We start from the raw sequence: 19,275 nt of genomic DNA on the forward strand, positions 1-19,275 counted from the left end.
CCTCTGAGATTCCAAGGCATGCCACAGACCCGCTGGAGAAAGCGTTTCCTGGTGTTTGGAAATTTCCTCTCTTTTTTAAGACTCCCTTCCCGGGATGGATCTCCATCCCTACCTCTTTTGTCTCTCTTTTTATCTTTTATATCTTGTCCTACCTCCTTTCGAAGGCAATGGGCTTCTGTTCTGGGTGTCTGATGTCCTCTGCCAGCATTCAGAAGTTGTTCTGTGGAATTTACTCTGCACTCAAATGTTCTTTCAGTGAATTTGTGGGGGAGAAAGTGGTCTCCCCATCCTATTCCTCCACCATCTTAGGACTGCCTCCCTATAATAGTTTTGCTGTGCAGATTAAATTACGTAACATAGGTGAAGCATAATATCCACAGATGCATAACAAATATTTATCAGTGTTGTTACAGATATGTTGTTATAGATATGTCCTAGAGAAATGATGTAGCCTCAGATTTAACATGCTAAAGACAAACACTGAAAAGTACAAGAGTCTCTTAACATAGTATGATATAAAGAAAATTCCTGTAGCTTTGAGACTAATATACACTCAGGTACACAAACCTTAGCACCTTCAGAAGAACCGCTATGCAAGTGCCTCTAGTTATCAGCTGCTTTCAACACTCCGACATAGAAAAGGATGATGAACATAGTTATTTATAAGCATCTTGTTTCTTACTAGGTCATTTGAACTGTTGCTCTAAAACATATGAAAGCTTTACTGAGCAAAAGGTACTTGGATTAAACCATTCAGAAATGGTTTTATAAAAATCACTAAAAGAAATAAGATGTGAAGTTTTTTGAAAATCATCTTTTATGTGAACAGTCTCAAGCATACATAATCCTATGCTTGAAAACATAGACTACATTTCATGAATTTGAATAACTTCACTTTGCTTGAAAGCAATCTGCATTTTGTTTTGTGAAAGTAAGATGTGACATTTGCAATAACCCCTATTTGAAGTTTGGGGCCACATGCATGCATACAGTTATAATATGTAAAATATGTTACATATTCATCTAAATCTATATAAATATATTAATTGGATTCTATATATATGATCATCATATGTAATTATAATCTGGATGCTACAATATGATACCATACTAAAATGGAATACAATAAGCATAAGAGAAACAGTACAAATACTTATTTGCTTGTAGATGAAGTGGGAAAAATTTGTTGTGTTTTTTTCTGGAATCTCATTTCATTGGTCTACATTAATTTCTTCTCTAAAAAATTTAATATGACTTGTAAGATTTATTTCATTCCTGAAGGACTAGTCCTGATACTGATTAACGAATAAAGCATAATATCAATCCTTTACAAATTTTCCCAATATTCTTTTTTATTTTCTTATTGGAGTGTAGCTTCTTTACAACGTTAGTTTCTGCTGTACAGCAAAGTGAATCAGCTATATGTATACACGCATCCCCTCTTTTTTGGATTTCCTTCACATTTAAGTCACCACAGAACACTGAGTAGAGTCCCCTGTGCTATACAGTAGTTTCTCATTAGCTATCTATCTTATAAATAGTAGTATATATATGTCAATCCCAGATTCCCTATAAGTTCTACTCCCCCATCCCTGGTTCTCTGTCTGTATCCCCAGTTCTGCTTTGCAGATAGGTTAGTCTATACTATTTTACTGCTCTTCCCTGGTGTCTCAGAGGTTAAAGTGTCTGCCTGCAATGCAGGAGACCTGGGTTTGATCCCTGGGTCGGGAAGATACCCTGGAGAAGGAAATGGCAACCCACTCCAGTATTCTTGCCTGGAGAATCCCATGAACGGAGGAGCCTGGTGGGCTACAGTCCACGGGGTTGCAAAGAGTCAGACGCGATTTCATTTTCACTTTCCTTTCACTTTCATACCATTTTACTAGATTACACATATATGCTTTAATATATGATATTTGTTTTTCTCTTTCTAACTTCACTCTATTGGACAGTCTCTAGATCCATTCACACTTGCAAATGGCACAGTTACATTCCTATTTATGGCTGAGTTGGGCTTCCTGATGGCTTAGCAGTAGAGAATCTGCCTGCAGTGCTGGAAATACAGATTTGATCCCTTGGTTGGGAAGATCCCTTGGAGAAGGAAATGGCTACCCACTCCAGTATTCTTACCTAGGAAATCCTATGGACAGAGGAGCCTGGCAGGCTACAGTCTATGGGGTCACAAAAGAGTTGGACACTACTTAATGACTAAACAACAATATTCCATTGTGTGTATATGTATATACATATATACTACATCTTTTTTATCATTCTTCCAGTGCTGGATATTTAGGTTTTTTCCCTGTCCAGGCTACTGTAAATAATGCCGCAGTGAACATTGGGGTGCATATTATCTTTTCTAATTATGCTTTTCTCTGGGTAGATGTATCAGGATTGGGATTTCTGAGTCATATGGTAGTTCTGTTTTTAGTTTTTAAAGGAATCTCCATACTGCTCTCCATAGTGGCTGTAGCAATTTACATTCCCAACAACAGTGCAAGAGGGCTCGCTTTTCTCCACACTCTCTCCAGTATTTATTTTTTGTAGATTTTTTGATAATGGTCATTCTGACCAGTGTGAGGTGATACCTTATTGTAGTTTTGATTTGCATTTCTCTAATGATTAGTGATGTTGAATATCTTTTCATGTTTTTATTGGTCATCTTTGTGTATTCTTTGTATAAATGTCCATTTAGATCTTTTGCTCATCTTTGGGTTGTTTGATTTTTTGATATTGAGCTGCATGAGCTGTTTGTATATGTTGGAGATTAATCTTTTGTCAGTTGTTACATTTGCAGATATTTTCCCCTATTCTGAGGGTTATCTTTTCATCTGTTTATGGTTTTCTTTGCTGTAAAAAAGCTTGAAAGTTTAATTAGGTCAAATGTGTTCATTTTGGTTTTGTTTTCATTATTCTAAGAGATAGGTGATATGTGATTTATGTCAAAGAGTGTTTTGCCTATATTTTCCTCTAGTTGTTTTATAGTATCCAGCCTTACATTTAGGTCTTTAATCCATTTTGAGATTATTTTTGTGCATAGTGTTGGGAGTGTTCTAATTTCACTCTTTTACATGTATTAGTATTAGTATAGTATTAGTCGCTCAGTCGTGTCTGACTTTTTGCGACCCCATGGACTGTAGCCCGCCAGGTTCCTCTGTCCATGGGATTCTCTAGACAAAAATACTGGAGTGGGTTGCCATTTCCTCCTCCAGAGGACCTTCCCAAATGTACATAAAGGAGACTTCATTAATTACATGTAGCTGTCCAGTTTTCCCAGCACCACTTATATTCTTATAGCAACAATATAAATTTGTATATATGTGTATCCATCACAATCTGAATTATTCCACTTCAAAGTTTGATTAATGAGTTCAAATGGTCTATTTAGATTATAGAGAAGATTATTTCGTTGTCTTGGATTCCTACATTTTAGATAGCAAGTAGTGAGACCTAAATATATCAAGCAATTCATCTAAAAATGTACTTGATTCAAAATTTGAACAGTGATTCCTGAAACTCCAGTTAATAATAATAATAACCCTTATTATTACTTGCTAGGGTTTTGGAGAAGACTCTTGAGAGTCCCTTGGACTGCAAGGAGATCCAACCAGTCCATCTGAAGGAGATCAGCCCTGGGTGTTCTTCGGAAGGGATGATGCTAAAGCTGAAACTCCAGTACTTTGGCCACCTCATGCAAAGAGTTGACTCAGTGGAAAAGACTCTGATGCTGGGAGGGATTGGGGGCAGGAGAAGAAGAGGATGACAGAGGATGAGATGGCTGGATGGTATCACAGACTAGATGGATGTGAGTTTGAGTGAACTCTGGGAGATGGTGATGGACATGGAGCCCTGGTGTGCTGCAATTCATGGGGTCGCAAAGAGTCGGACACGACTGAGCAACTGAACTGAACTGAACTGAAGGGCTCTTGAGAAACCTATATGTAGCTCAGGAAATGACAGTTAGAACTGGACATGGAACAACAGACTGGTTCCAAATAGGAAAAGGAGTACATCAAGGCTGTACATTGTCACTCTACTTACTTAACTTATATGCAGAGTACATCATGAGAAACGCTGGGCTGGAAGAAGCACAAGAAAGATTGCCGGCAGAAATATCAATAACCTCAGATCTGCAGATGACACCACCCTTATGGAAGAAAGTGAAGAAGAACAAAAAAGCCTCTTGATGAAAGTGAAAAAGGACAGTGAAAAAGTTGGGTTAAAGTTCAACAGTCAGAAAACTAAGATCATGGCATCTGGTCCCGTCACTTCATGGGAAATAGATAGGGAAACAGTGGAAACAGTGTCTGACTTTATTTTTATGGGCTCCAAAATCACTGAAGATGGTGATTGCAGCCATGAAATTAAAAGACACTTACCCCTTGGAAGGAAAGTTATGACCAACCTAGATAGTATATTAAAAAGCAGAGACATTACTTTGCCAACAAAGGTCCGTCTAGTCAAGGCTATGGTTTTTCCAATGGTCAGGTATGGATGTGAGAGTTGGACTGTGAAGAAAGCTGAGCACTGAAGAATTGATGCTTTTGAACTGTGGTGTTGGAGAAGACTCTTGAGAGTCCCTTGGACTGCAAGGAGATCCAACCAGTCCATCCTAAGGAGATCAGTCCTGGGTGTTCATTAGAAGGACTGATGCTGAAGCTGAAACTCCAATACTTTGGCCACCTCATGTGAAGAGTATGAGATGGCTGGATGACATCACCAACTTGATGGACATGAGTTTGGGTAGACTCTGGGAGTTGGTGATGGACAGGGAGGCCTGGCGTGCTTCAGTTCTTGGGATCACAAAGGGTCGGACATGACTGAGCAACTGAACTGAACTGAAAAGCTTCCCTGGTGGCTCGGATGGTAAGGAATCTGTCAGCAATGCTGGAGACCTGTGTTTGATCCCTGGATTGGGGAGATCCCCTGCAGAAGGGAAGGACTAGCCACATCAGTATGTTTGCCTGGAACATTCCATGGTCAGAAGAGCCTGGTGGGCTACAGTCCATGGAGTCACAGAGTAGTACATAACTGAGCAACACTTTCACTTTATTATTTCTTATGAGCAAACACTCTGTTAAATACTTTGTATCATTTAATTCTCACTGGAATCTTATGATTTAGTGATTATTACCAGCACTCTGTTATAGATAGGACAGCTACAGTGGAGCAAGGTGAAATACATTTTTCCTTCAAAATACAGATAACACATGACAGAGCTATGTCTCAATCCTTAAGTGTTTGTAACTTCCAAGTCCATAATATAAAACACATTGCTAAGTTGTCTGTAGTTTCATCTGAGAGCCTGTGCTAGTTCATCTTGTGACATAACCCAATAGATCCACATCATACGTTAGTATTCATCTGTTCTAAACTATCTTCTAACTGCTAACTATGCAACAATTAGTACTTAATTATATTTGGCATAGCACCTGCTCTTCAGATGCTTGGAACAAAGTATACAGATAACAGACAAAGCCAAGTTGCAATGGCAGTATCTCGATCAGATGTCAGAGATGGTTCAGAAGTCTCCCAAAGGACTTTCAGCTAAGCTTTGAAAGATAAAAATTAAGCAAGGAAGTCAGGGTAGGGGGCCATGAGGTAAACAAAACAAGAAATACAAATCAGAAATGTTTGAAATGACCTGACTCATTTGCAGATGGTTTCTACCAAAGAGTCATAAAAACAGAAAGCACACTAGAAATTTCAGGTAAAATATTATTTAATGTAGAAAATAAGAGAATTACAAAACTTTGGAAGACCCGAATGAGCTTTCAGCAGGGCTAATGAAGCTTCTAATGATTTCAGGAAATCCGAATATCATATTTGCATGAAATTTTGCATGAAACACCAGTGACTTCAAGTGAATTCAGCACTTCAGTGGGTATCTATAGCGGATATGAGAGTCACTGTTAAATCTCTATTGTCTACTGAATGTCACACATCTGCCGGTCTACATTAGAGGACTTGATGTTCCTCCTTGTATTCCTCCAGTCCAATCTTGTGCCCATGTCTTACACTAACAGTTTCCAAATGGTGGGATCAGAGAAGTGTTATTTCTGGCCTCTGAGCTATAGAGAAAGGCCTGATTACAAGTGTGGGCATGACACTCAGTAACAATGTAACATTTTCAGTGTATCCAGTACAGAGGTTCAGGGTACATGCAGAGTACTGGTGGGAGAAGAGGTGGAGAGGCCACTAATGTGGCTACTTCACCCATTAGTCTCTGTGTATGAAAAGGTTTTATTTTAGCACGGAAATTATAAAAATCTTTTGAAGGATTTTATGCAGAAAACTGCCACGATCAGATTCACATTTTAGAGAATCATTATGGAAACAGATTTCAGGTTGAATTGCTTGGGCTGGAGTTTGGGAACAGATTGGATATAGGAAAACTCATCAAGGTGTTATTATAGTAATAGTCATTTAATAGATAAACTAAAATAAGATATAATTCCTGATTCTACATAAAAGTCAAATATATATATATATATATATATATATATATATATATTTTCCAGGTCTTATCAAGAGAGAACATATCCTACCTGGGGAATTGGTGGGTGAAAGGAAAATTCTCTGGCAGCCCCGGTTTTTAGGCTGTGTGTTGGGTTCAGGTGTGTTCCACGACTCTCTCATGCAAGTTGTCAGCCCCAAAGATGCTGTGGCTACTGGGGCAGGTTCTCTTGACTAAGTGAGCCACTCAAGCCTATTTAAAACCTCTGCTTGTATCAAGTCCACTCATATCACACTGGCTAAATGAAGTCATGTGACTAAAGCCTTAATTAATAGTTGGTTTATACATACTTCTCCCATTTAGTGAAAAACCCTGCAAAACCACAGGGAAAAATTAAAGATGCAGAATTCTACAGGAAGAAAGTGAAAGGTTCAGGAAAATAATCTGATAAAGCCCGTGCAATTTGCTCTGTAAATTAGCGACACTGTTCCACATGGCCATGCCCACAGACCTTACAATACTTGGCACATCAGTCATATTTTTTAACAATATGAAGAGTATTAATTGAAATCTACATATATTAACAAGGCTTTTTTGACCGAAAATTAGTTGGAGTAAACTTCTGACTCCTCTTGATCATTTTTGTTTTGTATTCGAAGTATTAGATGTTCCTTTACTCAGATATGCATAGATCACCCTCCAAAATGGCCAGTGATCTGTTAACATTGTCTATACTGTTCTTTTAAATAGATCACTTTACATTTGATTTACTCAAATTTATTTATTCTTAGCTTTATGTTATAAGGTTTTTATTTTGGCTTTGGTCTTGTTTAACCAGTTCTTTACCAGTGTAGAACACAATGACAATCTTCTTAAAGTGTTATTAGCTCTATAGTAATAATTGTCATGGTTCAGTTCCTGTCTCTCTGAAACCAAGAGAAAGGATTATGTTTTAATTTTTTTCCTTTTAACAAATGAGTTTTCCCTGAATATGTAATACTTTAATCTTTCCTTTTGATTTGGGGTCACTTTATCATAAACTGAAATGTAGTAAACATATTATCAAATCATATCTGTCACTCTTCTGATTAGACCCTCCTAAGCTTTTATATAGTTTAAATGGTGGATTCTTTACTGTGGAATTTCTTCCTTTATTTATTCCAAAAGCATTAGTTGAACGTCTGTGTGTTAAAACTGTGTGTTAGAATTAAGTACTCTCTCTGCCTTTGTGAACTTGAATTATGCTACATGCTAATCTGTTTCATGATTCCTGTGTATCTAGATATAGGTTCCGTGCTTAGATAAATAAATCTATATTTATTTAACCATTTGATTTTCTACAGAGCAGTTCAAAACACCCCTTTTAAGTACTAAATGATAGGACTGTATAGGATTACAAAAATTATGAAAAGCATTTTGTGGTTGAATTACTTTTAAAAAAGCTTAACTATGAATACTATTTAGCCCTTAATAAATTCCTGTGGTAATAATGAACAGGGTAAACAGGGCAATGATAATTCAGAAATCATGGAGTGTATATAATGTTAACAGGTATTAGAATCCCAGGGCCAGACATAAGTGAGAACTCATTTATACATTATTTTTGAGCTTCATACTCTGTGTGTTTACAGTTTAGATGCTGAGAGACATACGTTGATAAGTCAGCCCCATGTATCCCTTAGCACCTGCTTCTCTTTCCTTCAGTTGTTTCCTCTGCTCAGCGGTAGATCAATCGCTACTCAGTTCAAACAGAGAATCAAGCACCAAGGGACATGACTACCATGCAGTGTTAAGAGGTCAGTGTGAATCATAGCAGCGGATTTGGACCTCCACACATGAAAACAGAAAAGATAGACAACCTATCCATAGTTTTCATATCATACCAGAGTGGAGGATTAACAAGTATAGATAGGTATTTGATGTCATGCCAAGCATTTATTTTTCCTCTCCATGAAATTTCATATAAGCATAAGGGAAGATAACATTTTATGTTGCTATGGCAGTCTTTGGAGAGCAGTATGCAAAATGTGAAGAGCTGCCAAGACATACACCGGAGAATTGAACTCGTGCCTTTAGAGGAGGAGAGGTAGGAGACGTGCCCGTTGGCCAGAATCAAGAATATATGAGATTAAAATTACAGAATTGGGGTTTTAGAGACTTAAGCCTGCGACAGCATTTAGGCAGTATTAATTCTGAAATGGGAGTAAAGGAGAAATCCATCCACTGGCATTATTTATACATCATACATGAAGAAATAGAGATAATTTATAGTGGTTAAAAGAATATTTGTGCTAAAGTCTAACATGAAAACCAGAGGACGTGAACTGAGGATGGGAAGAGTGCTCCAAGAATATGAATATTTTTCTTTTCAAATGGGAGCAGCCAACCTGTGATGGAACTGACTAGAAGCAATTAGCATAAAGAGTTTTCAAATGCTGTTAAATGATCATAGTATTCGAAGGAGTCATAAAGGTTTGATCATTATAAGGACTATATACCGCACTTACATATTTTCAATGCACTTTATGGTCATTAACTAGTAATTAGCAGAAAAGGTTTCTCGCTCCAGGGAAATACACTGAAATACATTCTGCACCTTCCTTACCATATAGCATCTCCCATGTCATTTCTCTTAGCTTGTAGTGTATTTAATTTCTTGTCTCTCTCAGTATTTAGTGGAGATCTAAACCTTTATGATTTGTAGTAGTGTATTTACAGATGATTTAAAACATCCTTAAGAAGTTATATTCAAACATCATTAAATATTTAATACTGAAGGGATCTTAAAAGTTATCTTCTGTTCTACAAGAGAAGCCTAAAAAAGCACAGCAAAATTTATTAAAACTGTAGAATGAGAGCAGAACCAAAGTGACAGAATCAAAAATTCAAATCCTTGTCTCACAGAAGACCCTAGCCAATGAAATATACTAATCATTGGTCTTGCAAATAAACTGCTTTTATTGCAAAGCACATAAACTCACCACAGGAAGTACCTAAGGATTATAGTAAGGAGAAAAACCAACATAAACATTTCATCTCACAGTAATCATTTATTTATTTTTAAATATAAATTTATTTATTTTAACTGGAGGCTAATTACTTTACAATATTGTATTGGTTTTGCCATATATCAACATGAATCCGCCACAGGTGTATACATGTTCCCCATCCTGAACCCCCCTCCCACCCCCCTCCCCATACCATCCCTCTGGGTCATCCCAGTGCACCAGCCCCGAGCATCCTGTATCATGCATCGAACCTGGACTGGCGATTCGTTTCACATATGATATTATACATGTTTCAATGCCATTCTCCCAAATCATCCCACCCTCACCCTCTCCCACAGAGTCCAAAAGACTGTTCTATACATCTGTGTCTCTTTTGCTGTCTCGCATACAGGGTTATCGTTATCATCTTTCTAAATTCCATATATATTCATTAGTATACTGTATTGGTGTTTTTCTTTCTGGCTTACTTCACTCTGTATAATAGGCTCCAGTTTCATCCACCTCATTAGAACTGATTCAAATGTATTCTTTTTAATGGCTGAGTAATACTCCATTGTGTATATGTACCACAGCTTTCTTATCATTTAAAGTTAAGTATTATTACATTGATTTACAGATGGAGAAACTGAGACTGAGAGGTTAACTGAATAGTGTGAAGGAGAGAGTGCAGCTTCCCTGATGGCTCGACAGTAGAGAATCCACCTGCAATGCAGGAGATGCAGGTTTGATCCCTGGGTCAGGAAGATCCCCTAGAGTAGGAAATGGCCATTCACTCCAGTATTCTTTCTTGAAAAGTTCCATGGATAGATGAGCCTGGCAGGCTACTTTCCATGGAATTTCAGAGTTGGACACGACTGACCACAAAGCACAAACAAAAAAAGTGCAAGGAGAGAGTACACGGATGTCAGAATAAAGATTCTAAGTTTATCTGATTTGAAATATCATAATTTTTCACTGCATCATTTGTACCACTTTGTTATGTGCATGAACAGTGTCTAAAGCTGTCATGCTCTAAGGATTCTGTGCTCTGAAAAAAATGTCATGTCTCTAAATCCTCTTAATACAAACTACAAAACAAGTATTTTCCAAATGAGTAATGGAATAAAGAGGGAAAAACAGAATTCTATTGCTGTTGAGAATTCAGCCTTGTGGTAAAGCATAGTGATTTTTTTCGATCCTATTTTGTGCTGTTTATACAGACAGGAAGACAGGCACAGGCAAATAGAAAACTGGGATATTATACGGTGCTTTGGTAATGATTTGAAGAAGGAAATGGCAACCCACTCCAGTACTCGTGCCTAGAAAATCCCATGGACGGAGGAGCCTGGGCCCATGGGGTCGCAAAGAGTTGGACACGACTGAGCGACTTCACTTTCACTTTCTTTGGTAATGATTAGTCAGTTGCCAAGAGTAATCCACATCTATTCGTTCCTGAAGTGCCTCACGATTGGCTTAAGTCTTATTGTTGTCAGTGCATGTTCACGCTCTTGACATGTATCTAAGTGGATACTCTGGATTGATCAGAGTTCCCATTTATGTACCTATCATTTCTCAGTATATTGAAAGCCACTAAGTATTAGAATCAACTGTACTGACTTTACAATTTTATTACAGTATCTTGAATTGGATTCTTTGAGATTATTTCCAAATCGTAAAAGGAATAAATATAAACTATGTCTGAGATGTAAAGATAGTGGATTTACTTTAAATGGAAGTTTTCAGTATTCAAGTTATTTCTAAGTTGGTATTTACATACACTCTATAGGTTGATGACTAGCTAAGGAAAGCAATTAATATTAGGATGAAAATATTAGCCCATTCATTCACTTAAAATTTTTTAGGAAAAACCCATTTAAACTTATTTTGCAAAACATAATATTTTGCTCTACCCTCACATACTTATCCTAAATTTGATATCATGCAAGTTTCCCATTCATAATGATTTTGACCCTGTCTTTAAACTGGATTGATCCAAGGAATTTTGTGTAGGGCATCAATTGAACAGACTCACAAGACTAGTATCTGAATGAAAGTAATTAATCAGTGGTAGACGTTTGCCTGGGTATTTCATTTTATGGTCATCTCAGACCTTTGGAGTAACAAAGTAAGACTATTTATAGCAATGTTTCTCAAAGTTTGGCTTGCTCAGAATCACCAGGAAGGCTTATTAAAAGATGGTTGGGATAAATCATAATGGAAAAGAATATTTTTTTAAAAAAGAACTTATATATGTATAACTGAATCAATTTGCTTACAGCAGTTATTAATACAACATTGTAAACCAACTACACTTGTATAAAAACATTTTAAATTAAAAATAATAATTTAAAAAAAAAAAGAAAAAAAAGATTGTTGGGTTTCACTTTCAGATTTTCCAGTCTATGAGGTCTGGGTGAGTCTGAGCAAACTCTGGGAGATGGTGAAACATAGGGAAACCTGGCATGCTGCAATCCATGGGGTCACAAAATGTTGGACACAACTTAGCGACTAAACAGCAACAATGAGGGGATTGAAGCAGAATTTGAATCTCTAAGCAGTTCCCTGCAGAAACTGTTTCTTCTGCAAGTGACCATACTTTGAGAATAGCTATCTAGAGAAAGTTACTGAAAGAGTTCAGCCACGGGAGTATTCCGTAAAGTATTCTATAACAAAATATGGCAGACCTGTCATAGGAAAGTAACTGTGAACCCATATTCAAAGCTATTCTGTTTTAATGAATAATTTACAATCCACATGTAGTTATTTCAAAAGACTTTACCGTTAGGTGAAGACATTTTATGATGTGAATGTTGTTAGTGGAGGTGATGTGAGTGTATCATTTAAGTATTCTTTGAGCTGATCACACAGATAAATCTATTCAGGCCGTAAGATAAGCTAGACCTAATTTATTTAAATTAAACAATGAGGCTGAAACATTGGGATGCGTGAAACACAGAAACCTGAGTTGTATTCTGTTCAACCTTTAGTCATTATGGGAAAAATAAAAGTGACAGTTGTTTATTTCAGCCCTCTCTGAGATGTTTTATAACCTTATAGCCTGACAAATTTTGATCCTCTGTGACCTCTTGTATGAATCACCCACTTCAGACCACTCCTTCATGGGAGATAAAAATGGTGGAGTACAGAAAATAGATCAGACGTCAGTGATAAGCAGACTCTTCCCTCATATATATTTGACAATGATCAATATGACAGGATTTGATGAAAGAAAACTTTCTCAGCTTATCTGTGTTAAAACGGAAGGAAGTGATAGATGGAAACACAACATAAGTGGCTCACTAGGGAAAAATATTAATTTGTAATTCTATTGCCTTAAAGTGAACTTATATAGTTTATTTTTGCTTTGAAACTCTGGAATGGCAAGTTAATGAAAGAAACCTGATAAAATCATAATTCAGCTAAAGGTGAATGAAAAACATGAAAATTCCCTTTGACCAAATAAAAGGCAAATTATGGGTTAATTATACAGAAACCAGACCCCAAACAGGAAAACCATGTTTAGAGCACAGAACACAATGTATTGCTGCTGTTGTTGTTTAGTAGCTAAATCATGTCCAACTCTTTGTGACCCAATGGACTAGATAGAGCCCACCAGGCTCCTCTGTCCATGGAATTCTCCAGGCAAGAATACTAGAGTGAGCTGCCATTTCCTTCTCCAGGAGATCTTCCTGACCCAGAGGTCGAACCTGAGTCTCCTGCATTGGCAGGCGAATTTCTTTACCATTGATCCACCTGGGAAGCCCACTTAATGTATAGTTGGTCATTACTGTGGGAAATAAATTTAACACCCTAAACAATGTATAGTTAAGAAGCTTCTGGTTGATTTTCTTTTACTATTGTATTCTCCTCTTCCTGCTACTGGTAATGATAAGTTTTAAAGTTTGCAGTTGTAGTTATGAATTCATTTCCTCAGGATCACCCAGCTCCCTTTCTATATAGTCCTATAGTGTGAAACCTTGACTTACAGTGATAAAGGGGAACAGTTAATAAAACATTTGGTACCTCCAATGAGGTATATCTATGGATTCACATATATACATATATATATATATCTCCCCTGAGTTGAGGTGGGTCATAGCAGATTAACCATGGATGCTAATTATTAATCCCCAATCATTTTTTTTGGACCACATGAGAATACGGTCAACTATGGAAAATGTCAAACTATGCAAGTGTAGTAATTAGAGAAGACAAGCAATGACTTGAAACAAATGCTAATTATAGTCGTGTGAATAGATCCAAAGTTGGCATCTGGGGAAATGTGTGCAGATGCAGTACAAATGTACAGGGTCACAACCGCAGCAGTATTAGAGTAAATCCTTGTCTTTAGCGGCAGAGAAGCTTAAATGCAGAATCCACAAATGAATTTATTTATATCTCAAGTCTGAGAAAGTGCATCAGCAAAATAAAAACATAATACCGCCTGTAGAAGGGGACAGCCCATGGGCCTTTTAGGCAGCAGGGCTGAGAAACGCGTAAGGCAAAAAGTGTGTGTGTGTGCATGCTCGGTTGTGTCCGACTACTCTTTGTGACCCCGTGGACTATACACGCCAGGCGTCTCTGTCCATGGGGTTTTCCAGCCAAGAATACTAGAAAATGAAAGCACTAAAATGCTTACTTAGTTCTAAAGGACTGCTATGTAGATAAAATATACATGTATTCATTTCATGGCAAGAAGGATAAAAATTGTGCAGCTAAATCTTCTCTATCTCACGAGGGAGGGGACATATGTATATTTATGACTGATTCATCTTGATGTATGGCAGAAACCAACACAATATTGTAAAACAATTATCCTTCAATTAAAAATAAATAAATTTTAAAAACTTCTATGTCTATGAACATTGGGGTACATGTGTCATTTTGAATTATGGTTTGCTTGGGGTCTATGCCCAGTAATGGGATTTCTGAGTTGTATGGTAGTTCTGTTTTTAGTTTTTTAAGAAACCTCCATACTGTTCTCCATAGTGGCTGTATCAATTACATTCCTACAAACAGTGCAAGAGGATTCTTTTTTCTCCACCCTCTCTCCAGTATTTATTGTTTGTAGATCTTTTGATGATGGACATTCTGACAGGTGTGAGGTAATACTGCACTGTCGTTTTGATTTGTATTTCTCTAATAATTAATGGGGTCATTTGTAGAGATGTGGATGGACCTGGGTCTATCATACGAGTGAAGTGAGTCAGAAAGAGTAAAACATTAACACATATATGTGGAATCTTAAAAAATGGTACATGTGAACCTATTTCCAGGGCAGGAATAGAGACACAGACATAGAGAATGGACATGTGGAAACAGGAGGGGAAGGAAAGTGTGAGACGAATCTGGAGATTAGGATTGACATATATATACTACTATATATAAAATAGATAGCTACTGGGAACCTGCTGTATAGCACAGGGAGCTCAGCTCAGTACTCCGTGATGACCAAGAGTGATGGATGGTCAGTGCGGTAGAAGGGAGGTTGAAGAGGGAGGGGATATATGCATATATATATATATATATAGCTGATTTACTTCATTGTGCAGCAGACACTAACACAACATTGTACAGCAGTTAAACTCCAATAAAAATAATAAATTAAAAAAAAACTGCTTCTGATCAAAATGAATAATAGTAGTGACTAGATTCACTCTCTCACCTGAAACAATTACAAAATCAAAAAGTGCAAATTAAAATCACAATTAACTCTTACTGTGTATTATTTAAATGTCTAACACTGAGAAAGACTGACCATACCAAGTATTGGTAAGGATATGGAGCTCCTGGAATATTCATCCACTGCCAGGGATTATGTAAAATTGTAACACTATTTGTAAAACAATTGGCGTGCACTGGTGCTCAGTCATGTCCTACTATTTGTGAACCCAGAGACTTTATCCCACCAGGCTCCTCTGTCAATGGAATTCTCCAGGCAAGAATACTGGAGTGGGTTGCCATTTCCACCTCCAGGGGATTTTCCTGACCCAGGGATTGAAACTGTGTCTCCTGCATTGGCATGTGGATTCTTTATCACTGAGCCACCTGCCTACCACATGACATAGCTATTATACTCTTAAAGAAGATGAAAGCATATGTCCATATAGACATTTATGCAAATGCTTATAGCAGCTTTATTTGCAATATCCCCAAACCAAAAATATCTAAGATGTCCACCCTCAGAATTATGATCTACTCAACAATAAAAGAAAGAATATATGAAAAGACACAGTGACATGGGTGATCATTCAAAGACTTATGCTGAATGAAAGAAGCTTGATAAGAAATGAGCCCATAGGGACACCAGTTCTCTAAAAATTTGATAGATTAGTTACTGCATATCCCTGTTTGAGGGGCTTCCCTGATGGTTATCCAATCTTTGGGCTTCCTTTGTAGCTCAGTCAATAAAGAGTCTGACTGCAATGCAGGAGATCTGGATTCGATCCCTGGGTCAGGAAGATCCCCTGGAGAAGGAAATGGCAACCCACTCCAGTATTCTTGCCTGGAAAATCCCGTGGATAGAGGAGCCTGGCAGGCTACAGTCCATGGCGGTCACAAGAGTTAGACACGACTTAGTGACTAAACCACCACCTAGAGGCTAAGATGGTAAAGAATCTGCCTGCAATGCAGGCAGGAGACCTGAGTTCAATCCCTGGGTCAGGAAGATCCCCTGGAGAAGTGAACAGCTACCCATTCCAGTGTTCTTGCCTAGTTAACTCCATGAGGTCACAAAGAGCCAGACATGACTAGTGACCAACACTTTTACTTTCATCCGTGTTTGAGAACTCTACCATTGGCATTGTAAAAGACTTATGTCCCCCCATGATATATATCAGCTTTTGAACTAATAACATTTTTTCCAGTGCTTTAATATAGTTATATACAAACCATGATCATAAAAGTATCAAAGTCTAAATCATAGGCTAGAGCTAAGGAACAATGACCTTTTGTTACCCTATGCCATTTTTATGTTTTTTGCAAACAGATAAAATACCTTCAAAACAAGTGCAAAGATTTTGGGTGCTTGTCAATATGCTTGCTTAGGAAACCCTTTATATTTACAATCCACTATTTTTGAAATCCAAGAGCATATACTCTGAAGCACTGCGTTCACAAAGGTATGGAAGAGAAGGAAAGACTTATTCGGAATAAATAAGTAATTGCTGTTGACAGCTGCTGATATGCCCACCATGAGCTAAGATCATTTAAAAAGTGTGAACACATCGATGCTAATAATGGAACAAGATCATTAAATAGAAACATTTATTCATTGAAATCACCAGGCAATAAGAAGTCTCCCAGGAATAGCAGGTCTCAACAGTAAAATTTCTGATCACTGGAAGTTTTCTTTACTGTTAAACTGTTGCCAACTTTTTAATCCTATTTTTTCTTAGAAATAACCCTTCTGAATCCCTTAGGGAGTCTTGTTCTTATCTTTCAGTTATGTATTTTCTGCTACTTTTAAAATGCTGTTTTTGAAGCCCTATTCAGTTATAGCCAGGGAACAAGAGAGTCTTAAAGTTCTTTGTTATATATCTGAAACCCAAATTTAAATAAATGTCTGTATTTTATCTGCTACCCTAGTTTAGAAAAGAAGCTGCAAGAAGGGTAAGAGAGACTGAGTGTGGAAGACTGATGTCATTAACGCTTCACATCTGTCTTTGTCAGTGACCTTTCTCTGTGATTTTGGTGTTTTGCTGATATGAGCAGAATACATTTCTTCCTCATGTGACCCTCTATTATCAACAGGATGAAGTAGGAATGCTGGGGCTACTGTACAGAGCCCATGCCTCAGAAGCCCGTCTGTTTCTGTCTCCTCTCTTGTGTCTTACACATCACCATGAAGACACACTGGAGAATGGCAGATTAGAGCCAAGCTGAATCTGCCAGGTGGTCCCAAGTGAGGCCCACCCAGATCACCTGGCAGCCAGGTGATCCCAGATATGGCAGCAACCCCGGGAAAGCTCACGGGGAATGCCTGTCCAAAGGCCGTGTGTCAACAGGCTCTAGGGAAGGTGTGTGGTGGTTTGCACACAGCTTCCCTGGTGGCTCAGATGGTAAAGTGTCTGCCTGCAATGCGGGCGACTCGAGTTCGATCCCTGGGTCGAGAAGATCCCCTGGAGAAGGAAATGGCAACCCACTCCAGTACTCTTGCCTGGAAAATTCCATGGAGAGAGGAGCCTTGTAGGCTACAGTCCATGGGGTCACAAAGAGTTGGACATGACTCAACGACTTCACTCACTTCACATTATTGTGGCAATAGTAACTTGTACACTGGTTTATAAAAAATCATATCCCTGTCTAAGGACTTAGAGCATCATTCCATAAATAATGACTCCCTAGGGTCATGGAGGTAAAAAATGGAGGGGACTACTTCTTAGATTTGGGGATATTTATGATGAAATAACAAAGACCTCCCCCCCCCCAATCTAGACTTTGTTTATTTAACTTTTATTGAAACTAAAAAAAAATCACTTATTTCTTTCACCCTCTGTCTCTGGTAACCACCAATCTACTGTCTGTATCTATGAGCTTGTTTTTATTTTGATTTTTTTAAGAACCCATGTACAAGAGATTATATGGTATTTGTCTCTTTGTGTGTGATGGATTTCACTTGGCATAATGGTCTCAATGTCTAGTTGTGTTGTGGCAAATGGCATGATGTTTTTATGACTGAGTAATATTCCATTATATATACATTTATTCACACCACAATTTCTTTATCCATTCATCCATCAGTAGACACTTGATTGTTGCTATATCTTGGTTGGTATAAATAATGCTGAAATGAACATACACACATATGAACATATATATCTTTGCTAATTAGTGTTTTTACTTTCTTCTGGTAAATACCTATAAGTGGAACTGCTGGATCCTATGGTAGTTATATTTTTACATTTTTAAGGAACTTCCGTTCTGTTTTCCATAGTGGTTGTCCCAATTTACATTCCACCAACAGTGTCAAGGATTTCCTTTCTCTTCGTATTTTCATTGTTATTTCTTGCCTATTTGGCAATGGTCATTCCAACAGGTATGAGATGATATCTTATTGTGATTCTGATTTGCAATTCCCTACTAATTAATTATGTTGAGCATCCTTTACATACCTGATGGCCACCTATATATCTCCTTTGGAAAATGTCTATTTAGATCTTCTCCTTTTTTAAATTGGGTTGTTTGTTTGCTGTTAAGTTGTATGAATTATTTATATTTTTTGGATGTTTTATAGACTTTGAAGTTATGAAAACATTCCTAGGTAAAACAGAATTTGGTGTCACATTAGATAATGAGGTTAAGTAAAATAAGGAATTGCAGTCAAAGTAAAGGACTTCATCTTTGATTACATGAATGAATGGTATTGTCATTAACTGAGTTAGGAAAAAAAGAAATAAGCTTGGCGCACAAACATTTATGAAGTTAATATATTTTTCAAAAGAAATTTTCTATCTGAGATTTTTATTTCAACAGCCAAATTCTCTCTAGTTTGATCTACCTTTTTGTACCTTCAAATGACTTTTCATATATTTCTAGACTGTGTTACTGTTATCTATAGGAAGACTTCCTTGACATAAACTATTCCCCTATTACAGAAATGGAAGTCCTCATTTAGTGCTGTACACATTATTGCATGGATTAGAATTTTAAGAACATATAACAAAACAACATTACCAAATATCTCTAGCCTGGTATTAGGACTACTCCATAGATACAATGCGAAATTAAATGTGTACATGTATTTATTTATATGATGTTTATATTAATTCTGGAATTCACTCCTTTGATATGCAGATTTGAATGAATTTTTAGTCATTTAGAATTTGTATT

General features: G+C 37.3%; 1 long non-coding RNA gene across 6 annotated transcripts in view; it reads left to right on the forward strand.

Moving 5' to 3' along the window:
• LOC129636135 (uncharacterized) overlaps window positions 1–19,275 on the forward strand; it is a 329,885-nt gene that overhangs the window by 261,984 nt on the left and 48,626 nt on the right. For 3 of the 6 annotated variants that reach the window (XR_008706664.1, XR_008706677.1, XR_008706678.1), the window contains one exon: window positions 3,559–6,463. The exons of the other annotated variants lie outside the window; for them this stretch is intronic. This is a non-coding gene — a long non-coding RNA (uncharacterized LOC129636135). Of the gene's footprint in view, window positions 1–3,558; window positions 6,464–19,275 lie in introns of those variants that run through there. 6 annotated transcript variants of the gene reach the window in all.

This window comes from Bubalus kerabau, chromosome 21 (genome assembly GCF_029407905.1).
Source record: "Bubalus kerabau isolate K-KA32 ecotype Philippines breed swamp buffalo chromosome 21, PCC_UOA_SB_1v2, whole genome shotgun sequence".
NCBI classification, from domain to species: domain Eukaryota; kingdom Metazoa; phylum Chordata; class Mammalia; order Artiodactyla; family Bovidae; genus Bubalus; species Bubalus kerabau.